Source organism: Vulpes lagopus, chromosome 7 (assembly GCF_018345385.1).
Source record: "Vulpes lagopus strain Blue_001 chromosome 7, ASM1834538v1, whole genome shotgun sequence".
Lineage (NCBI taxonomy): Eukaryota > Metazoa > Chordata > Mammalia > Carnivora > Canidae > Vulpes > Vulpes lagopus.
Window position 1 is genome coordinate 42,693,928 of NC_054830.1, and position 24,074 is coordinate 42,718,001.

Consider the following 24,074-nt stretch of genomic DNA (forward strand, 5'->3'; position numbering starts at 1 on the left):
TTCTCCCTCTGCCATTCCCCCTGCTTTTGATCTCTGACTCTCTCTATCAAATAAATAAATAAAATCTTTAAAAAAATAAAAGTAGAAAATCACAATTATTCCTGAGGTGTTTCTGAAACTACAAAAATGATTTGTATAAATAATCCATAATTTATTTTATTTTTTTAAAATATTTTATTTATTTATTTATTTATTCATGAGAGACACAGAGAGAGAGAGGCAGAGACATAGGCAAAGAGAGACAGAGGCTCTCTCCGGGGAGCCTGATGTAGGACTCCATCCCAGGACCCTGGGATTACGACTGAGCCAAAGACAGACACCCAACCACTGAGCCACCCAGGTGTTCCAATAATCCATAATTTAAATAAAATGTTTCACTTAAACTATTGCCAGTGAAACTATTTAGTTACCATGTATAATTTGTAGTGCAGAATGGTTATTTGAAAGTTCTTTGTATGAAAAGAATAATCATGTTATAAAATCAAGCTTGCATTTAATTTTGAAATCATAGAACAGGAGCAAAATGGTAGCACAAAGAGAATTTAACAGTGAGCTAAGAACTGACAATTCACAGTCTGATTCATTAATTTGCCATCTGGCATTCATTATATGCCTCAGTTTCTACTCTCTGAAATGACAAAGTTGATGGAAAATGATCTCAAGCACTAAAATTCTCTGATTCTCTGCCCATGTGGCACTATATCTTAAAGCACATATGCCTCCTATAAACTGAAATTAAAGTGAATAAGCACACATAAATGGTACAATGATTAAATTTACTGAGAGTTAAAAGTCATAGCATATTAGCCTTACATATGAAAAGTTCGCCTAATGAATCAAACTTGAACAATCTGTCAGTGTGTAGTTGTTTGACAGAGAACAAGAACTGTGAAATTGCTGATTTTATCCTAATGATTTCTTGTTCCATGGGTCACACACAGGAAAAAGGGGGGTCAGTAAGTTTCTCATTAATACGTATCAGCTTGTAAAAGAAAAAAAATATCTTTTGACATTGTAATGAACTAGAATAGTCTTAATGAATATTACTGCTAAAGCACCCATATAAATTAGCATTTCCTCGTATGCGTTAGCTTGAAAGAAATTAATTTTGGTCCAAATGAATTAAACCAGTGGACCTAAGAGACATCTGATCATTTTTGTGTCTCAATTATTTTACCTTTGGTCACATTTTCTTGGAAATAATTATTTGCTTAGAAACTCTGCTATTCTGGTTGTGTCTGTCTTTACAATGTATTATGCAGCTCAAGAAGCTTTGAAACTCTGCTATTCTGGTTGTGTCTGTCTTTACAATGTATTATGCAGCTCAAGAAGCTGTGGACTGTGGATTCCAAGTGTGATGCCCACTATGAAACACTAAACGTTCATAGGGATAATTTTAAAATCAAATTTATTCTGAATGTAGATATCTATACCATTACTAAAAAGTGTTGCAATTCTTTTTGTTATCTACATCACTATAAGCAAATCAAATTTTTAGTATTCTGAATAAAAATTAGAGTTGCTTGTGTTTGTTTAGGTATTATGAGCAGTGCTTTAGGGGAACCCAGGAGTCAGTGCGAGTTGTCCAAAGAGAATATGCTATAAGACAATACCTATTTAAGTACAATAATAGATCAAAATTAAGATAAAAATGAAACCATATATTTCATATAGATACGTTATAAAAATGTGTTCTATATATGTTATGAAAACATATGCACAGCAGAATACTTATCAAAACAAATGTCAGGGTTCATGATTATGGTGAATGTTCATTATGTATGGTGAACTAAATAGAGGTTACCAACCAAATGAGTGAACATATGTAAAAGAAGATAAAACCAGTGTTTCTCAATCTTAGTAGTATTGACATTTTGGGCCATATACTTTGTTGTAAGGAGCTGACCTGTGCAATGCAGGATGCCTAGTAGCTTCCCTGACCCTGATCAAATAGATAACTAGCACCACCACACAGAAGTTGTGAAAACCAAAAATGTCTCTAGATATTGCCAAATGTCCCAAGGTGGGCAAATTCTCTCCTAGGTGAAAACCACTGGCATAAACAAAGATTCCAGAGAAAGGAGATAATCACTGTAAGAGGAAGTTTCTTGCATCTTATGTTTTATTTAGCCAATGGGATATGGCTAGTTTGACACTGGTGATGTCACTATCACTAATGGCTAAGAAAGAGTATATTAGATTGTATTGGTGTATTTGTGCTTGTTGTTGCTTGTCCTAAGCCCTAACATTATAAATGAAAGTGGTGATTTTATTTATTTTGAATTTGCTTTTGTTTTGACACCACCTATAAAAAGCACCATGGAAAGATTTAAAATTGCAGACCAGTAACTCACTTGCATGCCTAACTGATTGGTGCAATATATAAAGCAGAGTGGTTCATTGCACACTTAAGGAAGCATAACCTACATGGCAGGGGGTGGGGGTGAGTGGAAAACAAGTCAAATTGTTACTCTAAGGATAAATAGTATAAATCCTTCCTCACTAGGGTTCTCCAATAGGAGAAATAAATGTATAGACCAAAGAAAAAGACAGCTGTCAACGGCTGAATTTTGTAAGCCCTTGATAATGTATTAAAGTCTCTTATACCTTCACAAAACACTGTTTCCCCTCCACTCTGACACTAAATGCTAGAAGGTAGGCATTTTCATGGATACACACCTATGTAATAGAGAATAAAAAACAAGCAAACAAAGAAAAGAGAGCTTATTAATTTTGTGGATAGAGAATTGTTTGCAGTAGGGCACCTGGGAATATACACTGTGTCTAGACTTGTTTCACATTTTAATAAAGTAGTTCATCTTCTCACATAATAATTGATCTAAAAGAGTATGGCAAAATGGAATATGCAAGTTTGCAGATGATACTCAGCTCATCTGAAGTAGTTACAAGCTGATGAGGAGAAGCTGTGGAAAAATTCACAAGTATATCACAGAGAGCTCAGAAATAGGCTATATGCCTCCATTAGTGTAGTTGTTGCATGTTATAATTAAGAGGGAATCTAAATAGTTTTTGTGAAATAGTAGATGTTAAATTATTATTGTGAAATAATGGATGTTAAATTATTAGTTTTAACACTGGAGAAGAGCTAGAAGTAACTTATTTGAATTGAAATTATTGAATTAATGATTCTGAAGACACAACAATAAAAAGGATATTGTAAAAGAATAAAATATGGATAATAATAGCAATACCAAAACAACAAAGACAATGTTCTCCTAACTTCCAAATAAATTATAGTAAATCAAAACATTTAGCTTATAGTTATAAGTGCCCCTCAGAGAAGACATAATGATAGTTTCAGTGGTTTTGCATCTCACAATAATTATGATCAATAAATTTAAGAGTCACATATAAGAATAGACTACAGGTAAGAATTATTTCCATCTTCACAGAGGATATATTCTTAATTTATAAACTCATGGAAAATGTGGTTAAGATAGTCATAGACTTTTTCAACAAAGCCTACCATAAAAGAACTAAGCAGATCCCATTAGAGCTTGAGAGAGAGAACAAAGAATAAAAACATCAGGTCTTACATTGTACCTAGTGTTTCATAGAACCTGGAAGATGCCCTAATATAATGTATATCAAACTTTTATTTATTCTTGTGTTTGTTCAACTGTCAACATGTTAGTTATATTTGGACTAGACCATAAACACTGAATTTTATATCGAGGACAATTATGACTTCCCCATAGCAAGCATGAGATATTTATGAGAAACAAATAAGCTAATAGACATGATAGGCATTATAAATTGTGAAAGTAATGCAAATAGGAGCTTACTTGTCAGTTGATTGCATACCAGTCAGAACTTGATTGTCGTTGATTGTTCAGTAGCCATTAATTCTTCCTTTCCCTACATCTACACCCTTTAGGAATTACCTCTTAGACTGACTTTCAGCTTGGTTTTGTGACTTGTTTTGACCAATGGGGCAATATCAAACATAAGGCAAACAGAAACTTGAAAAATACTTTGCATTGGGGCTGGCCTTCTCTTGTTCCACTTCCATGGAAGAAAGACTGAGCTAACCTGCTGAAAGAAGGTATGTGACCTTATCATCTCCATCATACTAACAAACAACCAAGAACTGTAAGACATCGTTCTCGATCTTCTAAACCTAAAGAAGATCCAGAGAGGCCATTCTGGATCTTCTAAACCTAAACAGTGACAACAGACACATTATCAGGTACAGTAGAGAACAGCCAAGGTGCCTCAATTCAGAATGGCTCAGTTTACTCACACACTCATGAGCTGGATAGATTTTGTTTTTAAGTTCTTAATTTTGGGACTGTTTTGTTTTATAGTAGGAGCTTGTTCCTTAATAGTTTGCTTCCTAGAAGTTAAATATATTTACAGTAGATCTGGCCCTTTTGAATTTTACCTTATGAAGAGAGTTATATCTTCCCAAGAGCAGACCCCATCGGGCTTTGGTAAGAAATGACTAAGAAAATAGGCAGGAGAGTGTTTTACAAATTATAAGAAGTATTTCAGAAGTTAAGATATCATAGATTCAATTTTTCCTGTTCCACCTCTCTAAAATACAGCTAAATACTCTAGAAATAATTTTATAAACAGTCATAAAAGGATCAAAGCATGGAAAGAAGTTGCCCTGACAAGGAACCTCAAGATTAGAAGAACAACACCACAGATATTTTTTTGTATTTTCTTTTCATATATCATGCATCTTAGAGTGGACACTGGAGAGGACTGTGACCTGAAACTGCTGAAAGAAAACTGAAACTGAAGAAAGAAAGAAAGAAAGAAAGAAAGAAAGAAAGAAAGAAAGAAAGCTAGCCAAGCCTCCTCTATTTGGGCAAAGGATTGGGAAAGGGAATGCCTAACTTTCTTGCCCAGTGGCACCAGCAGAGACAGAATAGGATACCCACTGGAAGTAGAAGGCTAAAGAATAGGCCAGGGAAAGTGCTCACTCTATTGTGGTCCAGCCTCCCTCACCCAATGGCCCATGTAAACACCTTTCATTCCCCAGGTGATTATAGCAGAATTTAGTGAGAATTCAAACAGAGTTGGAAGAATGAAGCAAGAGATCAGAAAACTAAATTCCCTTTGGAATGCAGCCCAGAAAAGTAGGCAATAAGCTGCATGTTGGACCTAAGCAGAGCTTCCTACTAAAATAAAAGATGTAAATAAGATCCAGGGTTTCTTAGCATATATCAAAAATCTCCAAAATACAACCAAAAATTACTTCTTGTACTAGGAATCAGGAAAAGCATAGCTTGAATGAGAAAAGTCTCTCACCTGATGCCAATGCTGAGATGAATCAGATGTTGAAACTATCTAACATAACATAAACTTTAAAGCTCCATGTTTTCAACAAATGAAAAATTCCCAACACAAATGAAGTAAACTAGAAAATTTTAGCAATATGATTTACTAATATCTAATCTGGGAATGATTAAAAGGAACAAGCCAGGAATTATAGAACTGAAAAGTAAGGCTGAAATAAAAAGCTCACTGGATAGATGCAGTAGTAAAGTGGAGTTCAAGGAGGATGGAATCAAACTTGAGAACAGAACAGTGGAGTTTATTCTACTTGAACAAGAGAGAAAATAAACAGTCCCTCCACCCCCAAGAAACAAAGAATGAAAGATCTTGGTACTGAAAAGGTATTTGAAAAAATATGGCCAAAAGCTTCCCAAATTTGGTGGAATATCTCAGCTTATAGATTCCAAAGCTTAGCAAATCCAAGTAGGTTAAACACAAAGGAATCCATGCTAAAACACATCATAATTAAACTTCTAAAAAGGAAAGACAATGAAAAAAAATTTTAAAGCAGCCAAAGAGATATCAAATCAAATGACAGCCAATTTTTCATCTGAAACTATGGAGGCTAAAAGAAATGAGCATAGCATTTTTCATGAGCAGAAAGAAAAGAACTGTCAGATGTGAATTCTATATCTAGAAGAAACTGTCTATCAGGAATGAATGAAAAATAAAGACATTCTCAGATGAAGGGAAACAAAATTTGTTGGAAGCAGACCTACCTTTAAAGAATGTCTAAAGAAAACTCTCCAACAGAAAAGAAATGATAACTGAAGGCATAGAACTTCAGAAAGAAATGAAGAATAAAGAAATGGTAAAAATAGGGGCACCTGGAGGGCTCAGTGGTTGAGCGTCTGCCTTTGGCCCAGGGCGTGATCCTGGAGACCTGGGATCGAGTCCACATCGGGCTCCCTGCATGGGGCCTGCTTCTCCCTCTGCCTGTGTCTCTGCCTGTGTGTGTGTGTGTGTGTGTGTGTGTGTGTGTGTGTGTGTGTGTCTCATGAATGAATAAATAAAATTTTTAAAAAAGAAATGGTGAAAATAAAGGTACATATAATATACTATCTTGATGAGTCTCTTAAGTTATATTTTAGAGTAGAAATAAAAATATAATAATCTGGGATCCCTGGGTGGCGCAGCGGTTTGGCGCCTGCCTTTGGCCCAGGGCGCGGTCCTGGAGACCCGGGATCAGATCCCACGTCAGGCTCTCGGTGCATGGAGCCTGCTTCTCCCTCTGCCTGTGTCTCTGGCTCTGTCTCTGCCTGTGTCTCTGGCTCTGTCTCTCCTTCTATCTCTCAAGAATAAATAAAAATCTTTAAAAAAATATATATATAATAATCTCTTATGTCATTCAATGAAGAGGAAATAATGAAAACAATCGGATATATATAATGAGATAGATAATATTATCTATGATAATGGGAGAGTTAACAGGCTTAAAAGAAAAGAAGTTTTTAATACTCCACTTAAAGTGGTTAAATGAGGATACCAATAGACCATATTTTAATATCCAGAGCAACCACTAAAAAATAAATTGAATGAAGCAATACACTGAAAATTGCTATAAATAAATCAAGATAGAGTCCTAAAAATTGTTCAAATAACACACTTGAAGGAAAGAAATGAGAAGCAGAGGAAAGAAAGAAGAAATAAACAAAATAAATCATATAGTGTCAGCATTGCAAACATAATACAGATATAATCTGGAATGCAGTTGATTATGGAACAGAACCTGAAGGCGGTTCCATATTTCTGAAGCTCAAGGATCAAACTTTTTTTTTTTTTTAATTTTTTTTTTAATTTTTTATTTATTTATGATAGTCACAGAGAGATAGAGAGAGAGGCAGAGACACAGGCAGAGGGAGAAGCAGGCTCCATGCACCGGGAGCCCGATGTGGGATTCGATCCCGGGTCTCCAGGATCGCGCCCTGGGCCAAAGGCAGGCGCCAAACCGCTGCGCCACCCAGGGATCCCAAGGATCAAACTTTTGAATTAGTTTCAGTGGTGTTTAACTTTGGCTTTGTGATTTAAATGTTTTGTTCTGTTTTGCTTTGTTTGTTTTTGGTGACTATCCATGGTGTTACACATTTGGGGAAGAATACTTCCTTATTTAGCTGTGGGTGAGAGATTCTTGATGGAAAACTTCATTAAGAAGACTTAGGTTACTTCTACATAATTTGTGGCTTTCAGGGTTCAGGGGACTTACAGATGTAAGACTACATACTTTGGTGATTCAGGTTTAATCTTATGAAAAATTATAAGGACACAAGAAAATATGATAAAATGGTGAATGGAGATTGACAATGACATTTCATTTTTACCCAGTTGACAAGCATTTAAACAGTTGATAACCAGTGTCTAAGAAAGTACTCTCTTTAACTATGAATGAGAAAGTCAATCTATACAGTAATCCCATAGGAGAATTTAGCACTATCTATTCAAATCTCAAATCTTCAGGTCCTGTGATCTAACCTTGCTACTGTTCATCTACCCTAGAATAACAAACACTCAGTGTTCACTGATGTACACTGTAGAATTGTACAAACAATTCTTGTAAAAACAAACATTTTGAAACAATAAATGTTCATGAGTAAGATGATCACTATAGGGGCTGCCATGGGCAGAGTTCCTAAGGCCAATCCAGAAAAGTAATATTAGTAAATAGTAAGTTTTTGCATGAAGAATCTTTTTGGAAGGACATAAGACAGAAAATAGAGTACTGAGTCAAAGAACAGAACAGACCAACTGAAGCTTAAGAATGAGTGAAAGTGACAGGTTGCCAGAAAGATGGAACCTAATGGTTAGAACAGAGTGACCATGAGACACAGAAGCAGAGCAGAGCCCTTTCAGGGTGACTTACAAATATGCCATCCTAGATAGCACATTATGGGGCAGCCTTCCAACAAATAATTGTATAAATTAATTGTAGTCAGTAGTTCTTGTTTTTACAATTAATTTCTCTGGAGACATTAGGATTTTCCTTCTTAATGTTCTGAAATTTCAGATATATACATATACATTTGGAATCAGTTGGTTTGGGTTTGTTTATTTTTATTTTAGTTTTGTTTTCTTTTGCTTTGCTTTGGTTTTATAAACTCTTCACAACAACAAAGAGTATGTTTTTTTGTCTCTCATATATTTCTTTCCTTGTAGAAGAATTCCCTTTTTATCTCTTTAAATATTGCCTACTCTCCATTCAGATTATTTTTTCTAAAGCTCCATTTAGATTATTTTTCTGGGACTTCTGGACATATTGTCAAAATCTCTTAAATTTTCTTTTATGATTTCTGGGTTTTTCTATTTTCTCTATTTTCCAGCTTCATCATTTACTAGCAATGTCCATTTTATGCATTAACCTATGTCAACAGTTTGTTTCTATTTAAAAAAAAATTTTTTTAGGGATGCCTGGTGGCTCAGTGGTTAAGCATCTGCCTTTGGCTCAGGGCATGATCCCAGAGTCCAGGGATCAAGTCCCTCATTGGGCTTCCTGCATAGAGTCTGCTTCTCCCTCTATCTATATTTCTGCCTTTTTTTCTGTGTCTCTCATGAATAAATAAATAAAATCTTTTTAAACAAACAAACAAACAAACAAACAAATATTTCAGAGGAGGGAATAGAGGGAGAGGGAGAGAGAATCTTAAGCATTCTCCATATACAGCATGGAGTCCAACATGGGGCTGGATCTCACAACACTGAGATCATGACCTGAGCAAAAATCAAGAGTGGTACACTTAACTGACTGAACTACACAGGTGCTCCTAGTTTGTTTAAATTTTATAGTTTTTGTTAGTTCTTCCTTATATTCACCTAATCTTATTATTGAATAAAATGCAGTATCCTTTAAAAACTTTATTTTTAATCTTTCAAAATATTGTTCTCTTATTCTGTTTCCATATGTGTAAGTTTGTCCCAATGCTGTTTGTTGTCTCTTTAATGGCATTTACTTACTGCAAGTGCTGAGAAGAAATTGTATATTCATCTTCATAGCTGAGCTTTCCTATTAGACTGTATCTTTTATCCTGCACACAACGCACCAGCTCCAGCCATGGTCTTTACTTCTGCCACTCATCAGTGAGAATGAATAAGATACAGAACTAGACCCTGACTGAACAGCTAGTTATCTGCACTGTTCCTCATTCCTCTCAGGCATCCATTGCCAGATAACAAGGTACTACTGCCCTGAGTCTCTAATGTAAACTCACTTACTCATTGTTTATTCTTAGAAACAGATACTTGGATCTTCCCTGTCTGTCCTAAGAAGTGTTTGACAGAGGCTAAACTGTCAGGTTGCTCCAATGACCTGGGACATTGTCCCTGGGCTTCCTCTTACTTGTTCATACAACCATACAACCACAAAACTCCTTCTGTAATAAGAGATATCCCTTGATCTTTTGGGTTGCAATTTCCCTCTTCAATTTCTGTCAGTAGTTGTTCAAATTCCTTTGTTCCATTTATTTTTTATGAGTGTGACTTTTAGGAATGGGGTGCTATGGACTTGGCAGGTGTGCTTAGTTTGCTACCCTGAACTGAAAATCTATCATCTAATTTCTATTGATGTCTAGAGATCAAGAGCTAAGGCATTAGGAGTCTCAGCTTTTAACAGTGATGGCTGTTTTAGGGACTTTGTTAAAAGCCCTTAAAATGATGCATTTGTATGTATTAAAATTTCAAATAAACATAACCTTTGACTTGGCAATTTAAATTCTGGGAATTTGACCAATATTGTTAATGATACCATTAAGTTAAGATGCTTAGTAAAGGGCATTTATTACAGCATTTTTTGTAATAGCAAAATACTGAAAGCCATCTGGATGTCCTTCAGAACAGTTGACTACAAATTTTGGTCTATTTTACTACGGGACATTATACAGCTTCTCCAAAAAAAAAAAAAAAAAGGAAAACACTCATGTGTTGACTTCCAGATCTGACAATGATTTACCTTTAAGTGAAAATATCAAGTTATTGAGTAGTCTATAAGAAGCAATAAACAAATGGACAATGGATAGACTATATATACAGAGTTGAGCAGGAGTTGAAGGTGCTGAAAATTCCTATATAACTTCTGACTCCCCAGAAACTTAACTATAATAGCTTACTGTTTTTTTGTTTCATCTTGTTTGTTTGTTTGTTTGTTTGTTTAAATAGCCTGCTGTTGACTGGAAGCCTTACTGATAACATTAGCAGTCAAATAACATATTTTATAGCAAATTCTGAATAAATATTCTTTGCTTGTTCTCATTTGGTTAGTCTTTAATTATTCCCATATATATAAAGCACAATATTGTTTGTAAAAATAAATTATATAGCACATAAACAGTTGTGTAAGTTTAAACAATGACAAAAAATGCTACACATGATTTTAAGAATGATTTTATCAAGGATATGGGATAACATGTATTAGTTTTTTTTAATTCAAATGGCCTAAAAATAGATACCATGATACATTAACACACCCATTTATCCACATCACTTATTTCATATAGCAAGTAAATTCTGATAGTCATATTAAATGTTATATTTTTTATCTATAAATATTGGGTACTCCATGTGAATTCTGATAGTTGCTCTTCTATGTGACTGGGATTTCAAAACTAAAGTGTCCTTAAAATAACTAGAAAATAATTAATTTTTGTACTACAAATATTCAGCTTCATGAAAACAAAAATTTTAAATGCTTTCCTGCTTTTTCTTTTCATTATTCACTCCATATTTTATTTCCATCCAAGTTAGACTTGGACACACTCTAAAATGTACTTGAATTTTATCTTAGTATTGCTATATCCAAAGGAACAAAGACTTTTCCTTATCAGTCCCTTCCTGCTGGACTTCCTAATTCATTTGACTCTCTGCTATTAACCCAGGGGACCTATGTTCGCAATTACTTTGTGCTCAAGACCCTACAAGTTTAGTTGTGTATAGACACTCTTAAAAGATGATTACTTTTTTTTAATATACTAAACAAATGTTTGCCAATATCTCTATGGCTTGTAGTTAAAAGATGACTAGGAGATCAACCAGTCAAAACACTGGAGAATCTCAACTGTTCTATGGAAGCATTATTTGCTTGAGGGGGAAACCGCTATGGACTTTCAACAGTATCTTGTAGCATTTTGTTAGGAGAGCAGAAAAGACCCATAGTTTAGTCAACCTTTAAACACTAGGTTCCTTCAAAAGATTTTCAAAGCTCTTGATAAATGAAAAATGTGTAATTGTAATAAAATAGTCACAGTCAAATAAAATATAGTTCTATTCTTAGCCATATATTTAAGGAAACTCATAAGTTCATCAGCTTTCTCAAGTCTTTTACTATCTACATGGGTAACAAAAAATAGTTTATGTTGAAAGAATGAAAAAGGAAGAAATTGTTCTGTTTTAGCTCAAAGTTGTATGATTTTTTCTCCCAAGAAAATTTAATGTATGTATAAATTTTATATATTCCATTATTGAGAAAATATAATTTCTAATTACATTAAATATTTGTTCCTCTGAATTTAATTCAATATATAATTACTCAAGTATCACTTTTTTATCAGAAAAGACTAAGGATTAGTTGTCTTTTGCCACAGAATTCTGGTAACTATTTATCCTCCTGTCAAAAACCCATGATTAAGTGATCTACATAAAAACTTTTTGCAGTGACTGTGTTGGACTCCAATCACCAGAAATGCATATTTTAGGATCATATTTTTTTTTAGGACAGATTGTTTGGATTGACTACCATTTATGAAGATGGTGGGGATAGAAAAAGTACTTGTCTGAAATGAAGGTGTTGCATGCATTCTGAATTTATCTGGTGTTTGATTCCATTCCAATTTAATCTATGCATTCCTATGTCATTTATTGCCATGGTAACTGGATACTCATTTAAAACATCACATCAAAATGTGAGTGAGGAAAGATGCAATATTTAACTTACTATAAGCTTTTAACATGATGGAAAATATTTTAGTGATAAGTGAATATTTAAGCAAATATCCCTGTCTGATATAAAAACTAATATAGTTAAATCAGTAATTGCTATTTTGTCCCCCATTCATAGAATTAAACATTGCTCTAGTTTTTTATATAACACTATTTGTTTTATTTTTATTTTAAAAAGTAATATATGCCACTTTTGAAAAAAAAAACTTGGAACTTTACCCAGAGAGGGGGTCCATATGGCGTTGTTCTGTGTTCCTATCATAACTTAAAGGGAAATTTTCAGTGTCTAGAGCCCTTGATATCAGACAAATGAGGGAGGAGAATGTCCTCAAATTCCTTGCAACAGGATATTGATTTTCAAATGACACAGTACATCTACAAAAGCAAAGGTGATGGTATCTATATCTTAAATCTCAAGAGAACCTGGGAGAAGCTTCTGCTGGCAGCTCATACTATTACTGCCATCAAAAACTTGGCTGATGTCAGTGTCATATCATCCAGTAATACTTGTCAGCAACCAAATCTAAAGTGTGTTGCTTCCACCAAAGACCCTCTGATTGTTGGCCACTTCACTCCTGGAAACTTCACTAATCAAATCTAGACAGCCTTCTAGGAGCCACAACTCCCTGCTGATCCCTGGGCTAACTACCAGCCTGTCACAAAGGCAGCTTATATTAACCTGCCTACTATTGCTCTGTGGGATGTGGACATTGCCATTTGGTACCACAACCAGAGCTCTCAGCAAGTCTAATGTGGTGGGTGCTGACCTGGAAATTTCTGGGCACATATGACACCATCTGCGGTGAATACTAGTGGATGGTCATGTCTCATCTCTGCTTTTGTAGAGATTTTAAGAAGATTGAAAAGGAACAGCAGGCCAGGGTTGAAAAGCCATAACTAAGGAGGGATTGCAGGCTAAATGGACTACACCAGATCTTGATTTTATTGCTATCCAATCTGTCTGAAGATGTGTAGGTACCATTGATGCCTATCCAGCAGTTCCCTACTGAGGACTGGTCTACAGATCTCACTTCTCAGACCACTAAATGGATAGGAACAACAACTGAGTGGTCTTAAACTGTACTTCTGCAGACTCTCAAATAGAAAATAGAAATAAGGTAGATGGAAAATAAAGATTCTTTTAAAAAACTTGAAAAATACAGAATATATAAGAAATAAAAAAGTACCCATACTTCCCATATTGAAGAAAACTATTGCCATGATCTTGAGGCATTTTCTTCCAGCTTTAATAAACAAATAGCTTTATTCATTTAGATTTACTTATTAGATATAAAGAGCCTTTTAAGTAATAACAGTGATGAAAGAAAGCATGGTTGAATAAAAAGAGGATAAAGGATGATCTATATTCATTTATTTCATTAGGGGAAGGTTTTAAGTGTATGTATCAGGAAAACTGTTGACTACAGCTAACTAATGCTTAACTAAGTGATTTTTATTTTATGAGTTAATTTTTGTCTGTATCAAGGATACTGAGGTAGTCAGTAAAGTATTCATGCAACTGCGTACTGAGATTATCATCCAGGACATTTATGTATTACCAGTCCAATATCCTTGATGTGCCAACTTCTTACCTCATGCTGCCAAGGTAGCTGCTAAGGCCCCTGACTGCCTGTCTGGTTCGGCAAGAAGAAAATAGAAAGTACAGAGACCTATGACATATGTTTCTTTTATGAGGAAAGCTCAAGTTTTCCATAAAGTTCTCCCCAGTAATGACTTCTTTTATCTTGCTGAATCAAGTTAAATTTATATCTTCTTAGTAGAAACAAGTTGTTATTGAGCAGTGTTCTAACTTCTCTACCGTAATGAAGGCAAAGAAATATTAAGTTTAAGGTTAATTTTTTTCCAGTCCTTCTAGAAAAATGGCCAAGTGAGAAAGGGGTTATGAATACTAATAGGCTGCTAGAGCTGCCATAACAAAGTACCAATAACTGGGTAGCTTAAACAATAGAAATTGAACCTAAAACTCCAAAATCAAAGTGCCTACAAGGTTGATTGCTTCTGAGGCTATGTGGGAAGGATCTGTTCCAGGCCTCTTTCCCTCACTTGCATGTGGCCATCTTTTATCTATATCTTTTCACATAATCTTTCCTCTATCTCTGTCCAAATTTTCCCTTTTTATAAGGGTATCGGTCATGTTAGATCTGGGCCTACCTTAATGACCTCTTTGTTATCTCTGCAGACTATATCTAAACAAGGTCACATTATGAAGTACTGGGAGTTAGGACTTCAATGTATGAATTTGAGGAGGAGACAGTCCAACTATTTAACCCATAATAGAAATGGTTTATGTGGAATACATGGGGTTCATTATAGCTGTCTCATGGAGACCACAGACAGAGAAGTGACTGAGTCATCCATGCTCTTCACTTATTCTCCTATTGAGGGGCAATTTGGGTCAAAGGGCTGATATGGCCAAGGCCCATCAATTCAAAGCTGAATTGGCCTCCAGGGCTATTATACCTTAGTGTGACATCCAATCTCAGTTTGTACTGGTTCCTGTGGGGTCTCCTTGAGGATACCTTGGTACAGCTGATGGGATTGCTTCTTTAATGATCCAAAAAATACCTAGTGAGAAGGATTCAAAAATTAATTGTAAATGGCTCATTTGAATACTTACTGATCAAGAAAATCATGTTGAATATCCTAATGTGCCTATTACGAGTTTTGAATATTGTCCACAAGGGAATGCTGTGGTTACTGGAGGTTGAGATAAGAAATTAAATAGGCAAATCTCTTTGTAGTACAGGAAATCTTCTCTCAGCCTTAAAAGAAAAGAACATTCTTATTCTCTAAATACAACTAAACTTGTACTGAGTGGTATTATAGATTTAAGTAATATGTATTTTTATATAATTATTCATATATTACAAATTTTGTATCCTACATAAGAAATGTATTTAATGTCTTTATCAAATAAATTAAATATTGCTGTCGAAAAGAATCAGAACCTTAAGTTCTGAAAATAATTTATTGAGTGAAATTCACATAACATATAGACTATTTTAAAGTTAACAATTCAGTAAGATTGAGTATATTCACATTATTAACCACCACCATTGTCTAGTTCCAAAATATTTTCAACACTCCTACGTAAAATCCTTTATCCATTGAAAAGATTTTCCCAGTCCCTTTCTCCACCCTGATCAACCACCAAACTGTGTTCTTTCTTTCTTTCCTTTTTTTTTTTTGCTATTTATTTATTTATTTATCTACTTATTTTTGGAGAAAGCAAGTGAGCACATGAGGGGATGATGGCAGAGGGAGAGGGAGAAAGAGAATCTCAAGCATTTTTCACAGCCAACACAGAACAGACGTGGGGCTCATCTCATGACCCTGAGGTCATGACTTGAGTCAAAATCAAAAGCTGGATGCTTAACTGCTTGAGCCACCCAGTCACCCCATATCTTTTTTGATTTATCTGCTCTGGATATTTCATATAAATGGAATTATATGATATGTGACCTTTGGTATCTGGTTTCTATCACTTAGCATAATATTTTTGAGGTTTACCCATAAATGGCATTTGGGCTGTTTCCATGTTTGTTTGTTTTTTATAAGTAGGATAAGTGCTTTTAAAAGCATATATATAAATGTATGTGTTTGAATAAATTTCTTCAGTTCTTTTGAGTATATACTTAAGAATAGAATTTTGAGGTCATATGATAATTTAATATTTAACTTTTTGAGGTAACAGCAAACTGTTTCCATAGTGGCAAAAACATTTTACTTTCCCACCAGCAAGGTATAAGGCTTACAATTTCTTGACATCTTGCCAGTATTTGTTCTTACTTATAATTATTATTATCACCCTCGTAGATATGATCTGGAACATTATTGTGGTTTTGATTTGCATTTCCTTGAAGACTGAAGATGTTGATCATCTTTTCACATGTTTGTCAGCTATTTGTTTATCTTCTTTGAGAAATGTCTGTTCAAGTCCTTTGCCTATTTTTTAATAGAACTGTCTTTTTGTTGTTGAGTTGTAAGGGTTCTTTATTATTCTAGAAATTAGATCCTTATTGGATATATAATTGCAAATATTTTCTCCCATCTTACAAGTTTTATTTTACTTTTTTTGGTAATGTGCTTTGATGCATGAAAGTTTCAAATTTTGATGAAGTCCATTTTATTTTTTCTTCTGTTGCTTTTGCTTTTTGTGTGTATTTTTTAATCACATGCATACACACACACATATACACACACACACACACAGTATTGGTAAGCATGCAGGTATTCCATATCCGTAGGGTAATTTTTCAGAGTATTGGGATGCACATTCTTGAGAATATTATCAGTTTTTATTTTGCTTCAATGTACCTTGTCTTCATTAATTGAACAAAATATTTACCATTGTTACTTCAGTAACATATTTTTCATCACAATGAAATAAAGACAGAAGAATATATAACATCTTTTCTGAGGTACATATTCACATGAAGTGTAAACTTCTCATTTATTCTTTCATCAGACATTTTTCAAGCACCTATAAAGTTCTGTTTTAGGCAGTGGAGACATACTAATGAAAAGATAGACAGTGCCCTGTCCTCATTGTGTGTACATTTTAGTGAATAAATCCAAATAAATAAATAAACTCAGGTAGTCATCAATCCTATGAAAAAACAAAACTGACTAATGACTTAACAGGCAAACTGTTTTAACTATGAGGATCAAGGAAAGGGTATTGAAGATCTGACAACTGAACTCAGACCTGCATTAAAATTAGGGAGGAAATGCTAGAAGGAAAGCATTCCAGGTTGAGGAAATCACAAATGCAAATGTCATGAGTTTTCCAATGACAGAAAAGAAAATCACTATGGCCCATGAATAATATGATATTTATCTTGGAGTAAAGCAATACTAGACATACTATGTATACAGCAAATATCTAAATATCTGTTGTTGGTCACATGATTTACTCAGTAACCATAGAGTGGGCATGAAGTTGAGCATTAAATACTATACTACATACCAAGGGTTAAGGAGGAAAATTGGGAAAGGGGGACGGATCAGAGAAGAAAGATGTACAAATAAAAAAGACATAACCTTTATCTCCATGGAATTACAGTCTAGTAAGGATATTACATAAAAGCATAGCTAACTATTGCATAAGGCAGAGGAAAGGTCAACTAATTATGAAGGGTTGAATCAGGGAAGCTTATTAATCTTGCATTTAAAGCATATGTAGGATTTCTACAGTAGTGGAAAAACTTTTAAATCAAAGGGAAACAAATACCCAGAGACATGAATGAGCAAAGCGTGTTCGGGAAATGGAGTTGTGCATTAAAAATCAGAAAGTAGACAGAGAAATATGTAGGATATAAAGTTAAGGGTGCTAAAGCAGAAACCTACACACCTGTCCCCTCTACACTAGAACCAAGTGTTTCAAAGACGATGGAGCATATTTTACCATCTGTCTAATTTCAATCAGAACGTTAGTAGAAACCATATGCTGTCAGTACAATGGAGAAAACAATCCAGATAGCTTTGTTATGATCACTCCTTTTGAAATCTGATGTAAAATATTCTTCGGCAACAGTAAGAAAATAAATATATATGCTAAGCACTATTGGCAGAATTGTTTTCTCTCCCAAATTCCTAAATTAAAATCCTAACTCCTAGTACTTCAGAATGTGACTGTTTTTGGAGATGGGGGTCTTTAGAGAGGAGATGAAGATACAATGAGGTCCTGTGGGTGGGCTCGAGGCAAGGTAAATGGTGTCTGAATCAGAAGAACTGATTAGACCACACACAAACACACACACACACACACACACACAAAGACCAAGTGAAGGCACTGAGGGAAGATGGTGAACAACAAGCCAAGGATCGGGGCCTCAGAAGAAACCAACCCTGCTGACACCTTGATGTCAGATTTCTAACTTCCGGAATTGTGAGAAAATTAAGTTCAATAATATAAGCCACCCAGTCTGTGGCACTTTGTTATGACAGTCCTAGCAAACTAATACATAGAGAAAAAAATTTTAAATGACGGTTACTCTCTGTATCATTAATATTAGATATGAGGAGTTTGGAGTGTCAAAAAGTTATGCAACTTGGCTGTCACATAAATCTTGCCATAAAAAAGGAAAACACTTAATTTTGAAATAGAGTGAGCCTATAATCTATTTTCCTAACTGGGACATTTTTGAGAATATTTTTGTGCTATTAATAATTATGGTGAGACAATAGGTATAAACCAGGTCAGACATCTAAAAAATAGTATCTAAGGCTCCCTGAAAAAGCAAGCAGTTCTCTCTTCAATGGATCTTCCTTTGACGTATTCTAGCTGGAAATGTAGACATTTCATAAGCTATTAACAGGATGTTGCCAAGTCATACCTTGCTTCCTTTTTAAGTATCCAGAGTAGAAATTTATAATTTTAGTACCAAGAATAATTGTACTTCTCATAAGCAGTTAATTGGTTTAGTTTACCTTTCTGAGACTACGAACTATATGACTGTGTCTTCCTCTTCAAGTTAGGCTACTAGAAAGCTTAGCCCAAATGTACGTGCTGACACAGGTGTTAAAGACCAACATGATAGGCCATTTTCCCAGTCTCATTTCATTTTCTGTTCTCTCTTGTTTTTTTTTCCCTTTTTCTTTCCCTTCCATCTTTGTCTTTATTATATCTTATTATACCCTATGTATCCTTGTGAGCCATCTTAAATCCTCTTCTGGAATAAAGTTATTAGTTAGGGACCCAAAAAATCACCTCCTCAGGAAGCCTGGGTGGCTCAGCGGTTGAGCGTCTGCCTTTGGCTCAGGGCGTGATCCTGGAATCCCGGGATTGAGTCCCACATCAGGCTCCCTGCATAGAGCCTGCTTCTCTCTCTGCCTATGTCTCTGTCTCTCTCTGTATCTCTCATGAATAAATAAATACAACCTTTAAAAAAAATCACCTCCTCTGCTACTGTTGAGACTTGGTTTTGCTACTCAGTGCCAGTTACAAAATCTCCATCTAGATTCTTTCTTATTAGATCATTCTGTTTGTGCCCTAGATGTTTATAACTTCAGGGTTTCTGAGCCTGTGTGCAGTCATGTGGAGATTCCAAGGTTAGATAAAAATGTGAAAATATAGGGACCATCTGGAAGAAGCCCACATTAGTCTATAATACCTGCATATGGTCTTCAGTTGAAGTAGAATGAAAGTAATTTTCTTTCTCCAAAATAAAAACTAAACAATTATATGATTTTAAAAAAAGGAACATTTTCTAAACTACAACGACACTATAGGTTGTCTATAATTATAATGTGCCACTTTACTGAAATTACCCTAGATCAAAAGGAATAATTTTAGGTTTATTACATTGTACTTTGTGTACCATTACTAAATATAGAATCTCATATTGGTCTACTCCAAATATACAACTGTTGAAACATGGGGAAAAGGAGAGCAGTTTATTGGCATGGTTTCATGGTTTCAGCAGAATTCTTACTGTGCTATTCTTCCTGGGTACATTTTTTTTAGACATTTAATTGTAACACACCTGCCTTATTTCTCAAAGATATAAAGAAATAGTGTGTCCTAGTGTGTTTGGCTCTGAACAGGACTAAATAAGCAGCTGTATCTCCATTGCAAGTCTACCATGGATAGTTATCTAATTCTTACTTCTGATAGACAAAGGAAGAGAAATAAACTGTGTTATACTCCTGCTTTCATTCAGCAGTGCACAAGTTTTGAGACTTTTTTTATAAGTGCATGAGGGAAAATATGTGATGGTTGTCTGCCTGAATATAAAGTATCCACGAATAGCAAAGAGGGTGTTATTTATGGACTGAATTTGGCCCCCTCCCATTCATATGTGGAAGCTCTCTCCCCATGTGACTGTTTCAGAGATGGAGCTTTTAAATAGGCAATTAAGGTTAAATGAGATCAGAAATATGGGGCCATAACTCAATATTGCTTGTGTCCATTTAATAAGGGGAAGAGACACCAGGAAGGCATACACAAAGGAAAGGTCACGTGATGACACAAAAATTTGCCATCTGTGAACCAAGGAGAATAGCCTCAAGAGAAACTAACACTGCCAGTATCTTGATCTTGGGCTTCCAGCCTCCAGAACTGAGAAATAAATTTCCATTGTTTAAGCCACACAGTTTGTGGTATTTTCTTATGGCAACCTGACAGAGGAGGATGAGCACTCATAAAATTTACATTTATTATGTTTTTGTCTAATCCTATGCAAATTATATTATTTTGAACTGTACTGCAGACCAATAGTACGCACACTACATGTTCTTATATACATTCTATAAATGAGACTATAGGAGTAGAGGACTTGAAATTCTAGTTATTTCCTGGGAGCTACAAGTGCAAGAGCCATTCCATTCCCTTATGGAATCTCTTGTGTATGTTTCTCATTTTCCAACATTTAACTCTTCTATTCATATATGTTGAAGCATATATTCAAATACACATTCTTTTTCTACATAGAACATGATGGCTTTTATTTGGCCCTGTGTAATTTACCAGGTCACTTTTATACCCAAATGCAACAGAGAAGCTTTGGCATTGGGAAAATACATTTTCTCCTACACAGCTCTGATAAATTAGATTTCAAATAATGCTAGCTAATGGAGTGCCTACCCAGTGAAAGGCACTGGGCTTTAAGGACTTTAAGGACTTACTTACTTTAAGGACTTCAGAGTATTCTAACTAAAAATTATACAGCAATTTTTTTTAATTCGCACAGGATATATTATAAGTAAACATTAAATTTTCATGGTAGGATCAAGACAGTAAAGTAAAAGTTAAAGACAGTCAGGGCAACAGAGCAAATCAAAATGCCATAAGATATATGCGATCCTACCAATCACTATAAATGAGCACTAATTTACTAACAGCATTCTGATATGTTTGTATTAATTTATTCAAAACCAGTATATAAACAGTTTTGTAATTTAAATGCTGTTTTGGATGACCAGCCACTTGCCAACGATTTGATAAGTTTTGACAATTTTCATTTTTTATAAAGATGTTCATGGAGTAATTTTTAGTTGTACTGTAAAAGAGATAATTTGGCCCAGACAGCAATGGAAATACCACTTTCTGAGTAAGGAAGAGCTTTCCTGCCCCATTTGCATATTGTATGTACTTTTGACAGGAGCTTGCCAATTGAGGAAACCTAAGTATATGAAATTCAACATTTGAGGTAACTGCCTATATGTGGGCAGGTGCAATTGTGTTACTTTATGTGAAGGAGGAGATCTTCATTATTTTTAACTAAGAAGCATATTTTTCTTTAATAATTTGGGGGAAGAGACTATCTGTATTTGAAAATCACTTGCATTTTCTTTCAATATTAATAGAAAAACTGGATCAATTTTGAACATGTTTCCAAAAAAAAAGTTTATAAGCTGGAGGTTAATATTAGAATAGAAAGATGTTAAAAGCAGATTAATCTTTTTTAAACGCTATCTTTTTATTTAAATTAAAATGTAATTAACATAGTGTTACATTAACTTCAGATGTACAGTATAATGATTCAACAATCTGTACATTACTCCGTGTTCATCACTATAAGTTTACTCTTCATAACCTTCCCCTATTTTACTGTTGCCACCCATCCACCTCCCCTCTGGCAATCACCAGTTTGTTCTCTGTATTTAAGGGTCTCTTTTTTTGTTTGTCTCTTTTTTTCTTTTTTCATTTGTTTTGTTTCTTAAATTTCACATGAGTAAAATCATATGATATTTGTGTTTCTCTGACTGACTTATTTCTCTTAACATTACACCCTCTAGATCCATCTTATTACAAATGGCAAGATTTCATTCTATTTTTATGAGTAATATTTCATTGTATGTGTATGTATATATATCTGTATGTATACACACACACACACACACACACACACACACATACACACACCATAAATGCATGCCACATCTTCTTTATCCATTCCTCTATAGATGAATACTTGGGTTTCTTCCATAGCTCAGCTATTGTAAATAATATTTCATAGGGCTATGAATATCTTTTCAAATTAGTGTTTTTTTATTCTGTGGGTAATTCTATTTTTAATTCTTTGAAAAATCTCCATATTGCTTTCTACAGTGGCTGCACCAGCTTGCATTCTCACCAGCAGTGTAAGAGGATTCCTTTTTCTCCACATTATAGCCAACACTTGCTGTTTCTTGTTTTTGATTTTAGACATTCTGATAGGTGTTACGTCATATCTCCTTATGGTTTTGATTTGCATTCCCCTGGTGATTAGTGATGTAGAACTACTTTTCACATGTCTGTTAGCTATCTGTGTGTCTTCTTTGGAAAAATGTCTATTCATGTCTTCTGCTCATTTTTTAAATTGGATTTATTTGGATTTTTTTGGTGTTGAGTTGCACAAATTCTTTATATATTCTGGATATTAACCCCTTATTGGATATATCATTTGCAAATATCTTTTCCCATTTGGTGGATTGTCGTTTTGTTTTGTTGATGGTTTCCTTTGCTGTGTAAAAGCTTTTTATTTTGATGTAGTCCCAGTAGTTTAATTTTGCTTTTGTTTCCCTTGCCAAAGGAGACATATCTAGAAAAATGTTTGTACAGCTGATCTCATAGATATTACTGTCTATCTTTTCTTTTAGGAATTTTATGATTTCAGGTCTCACATTTAGATCTTTAATCCATTTTGAGTTTATTTTTGTGTTGGATGTAAGAAAGTGGTTCTGTTTTATTCTTTGGGATGTGGCTGTCCAAAAAGCAGATTAATCTTTTTTCAAAGCTTTTATTTATTTATTTTAGAGACAGATAGAGAGTACAAGTAGGGGGAGGGGAAGAAGGAGAGAGAGAGAGAGAGAGATGGAGGGAGACAATCTCAAGCAGACTCTGTGCTAAGCATGGAGCTGGACACAGGGCTTAATCCCACATAACTAAGATTATGACATGAGCCCAAATCGAGAGTCAGACACTTAACTGAGCCACCCAGACACCCAAAAGCTGATTAATCTTTAATGACGATAAAAGTCTACTTACAGGAACCAGATTTTTATCCCCTTTGACTCTAGACGTTGTTAGAATCAAGTGAAAACATGTTTTCCGTCGAAGAGTGGAATTAGAAAACTAGAATATGGGAAGCCATTTCTGACACCTCCTTCTCCTCTATCCCTACATCTAATCCACAAACAAATCTGGGTGGTTTCCATTTACTTTGCCAAGATATTATTTTTTACTTAGATTACTATAGTAACCATGTCTTGGTTTCCCTACTTCCTCTCTTGTGTTTACCTCAATTTATCACCAGATTAGTTCCAGATTAAAAAGCAAATATGACCACTCCCTATCAAAACCTTTAAAGGGATTCCCAGTGGTCACATGACAAACTGAAATCCTTAACATGACCTACTTGACTTTGTATGGCCTGGTGCTCACCTTCCTTCATAGAGAACTCTTTCTCCTTCTCTGCGATACAATCACAATCTTCTTTCATATTTTCTAATTAACCTTGCTTCCTTCTGCTGTGAACCTTTTCACATTCAGTTCCTGCTCTTAAAATACCATTCACCAGCCCCCTTCACCTAATTCACTTGAACTCTTAATTCACATCTCTGTTCAATTATCATTTCCTTAGGAAAGTCTTCTATAATCTAAGTAGGTCAATTTCTTCCCATTATGTGCTTTCAAAGAACCTTGCACTTCTCTCTCATACTGCTTTTCACAGCTGTGATTTGCTTTTATATGTATATTATGTGTGTTCATCCGCACCATTATAAATTTGGTAGTGGCCTAAACAGTATTTGTTTTTGTATGCTGTCCTATTACAGGATCTAACACAGTAACTAGAGCATAGTTGGTTCTCAGTCCTTTCATTAAAAGTTAATAAACTTTACCT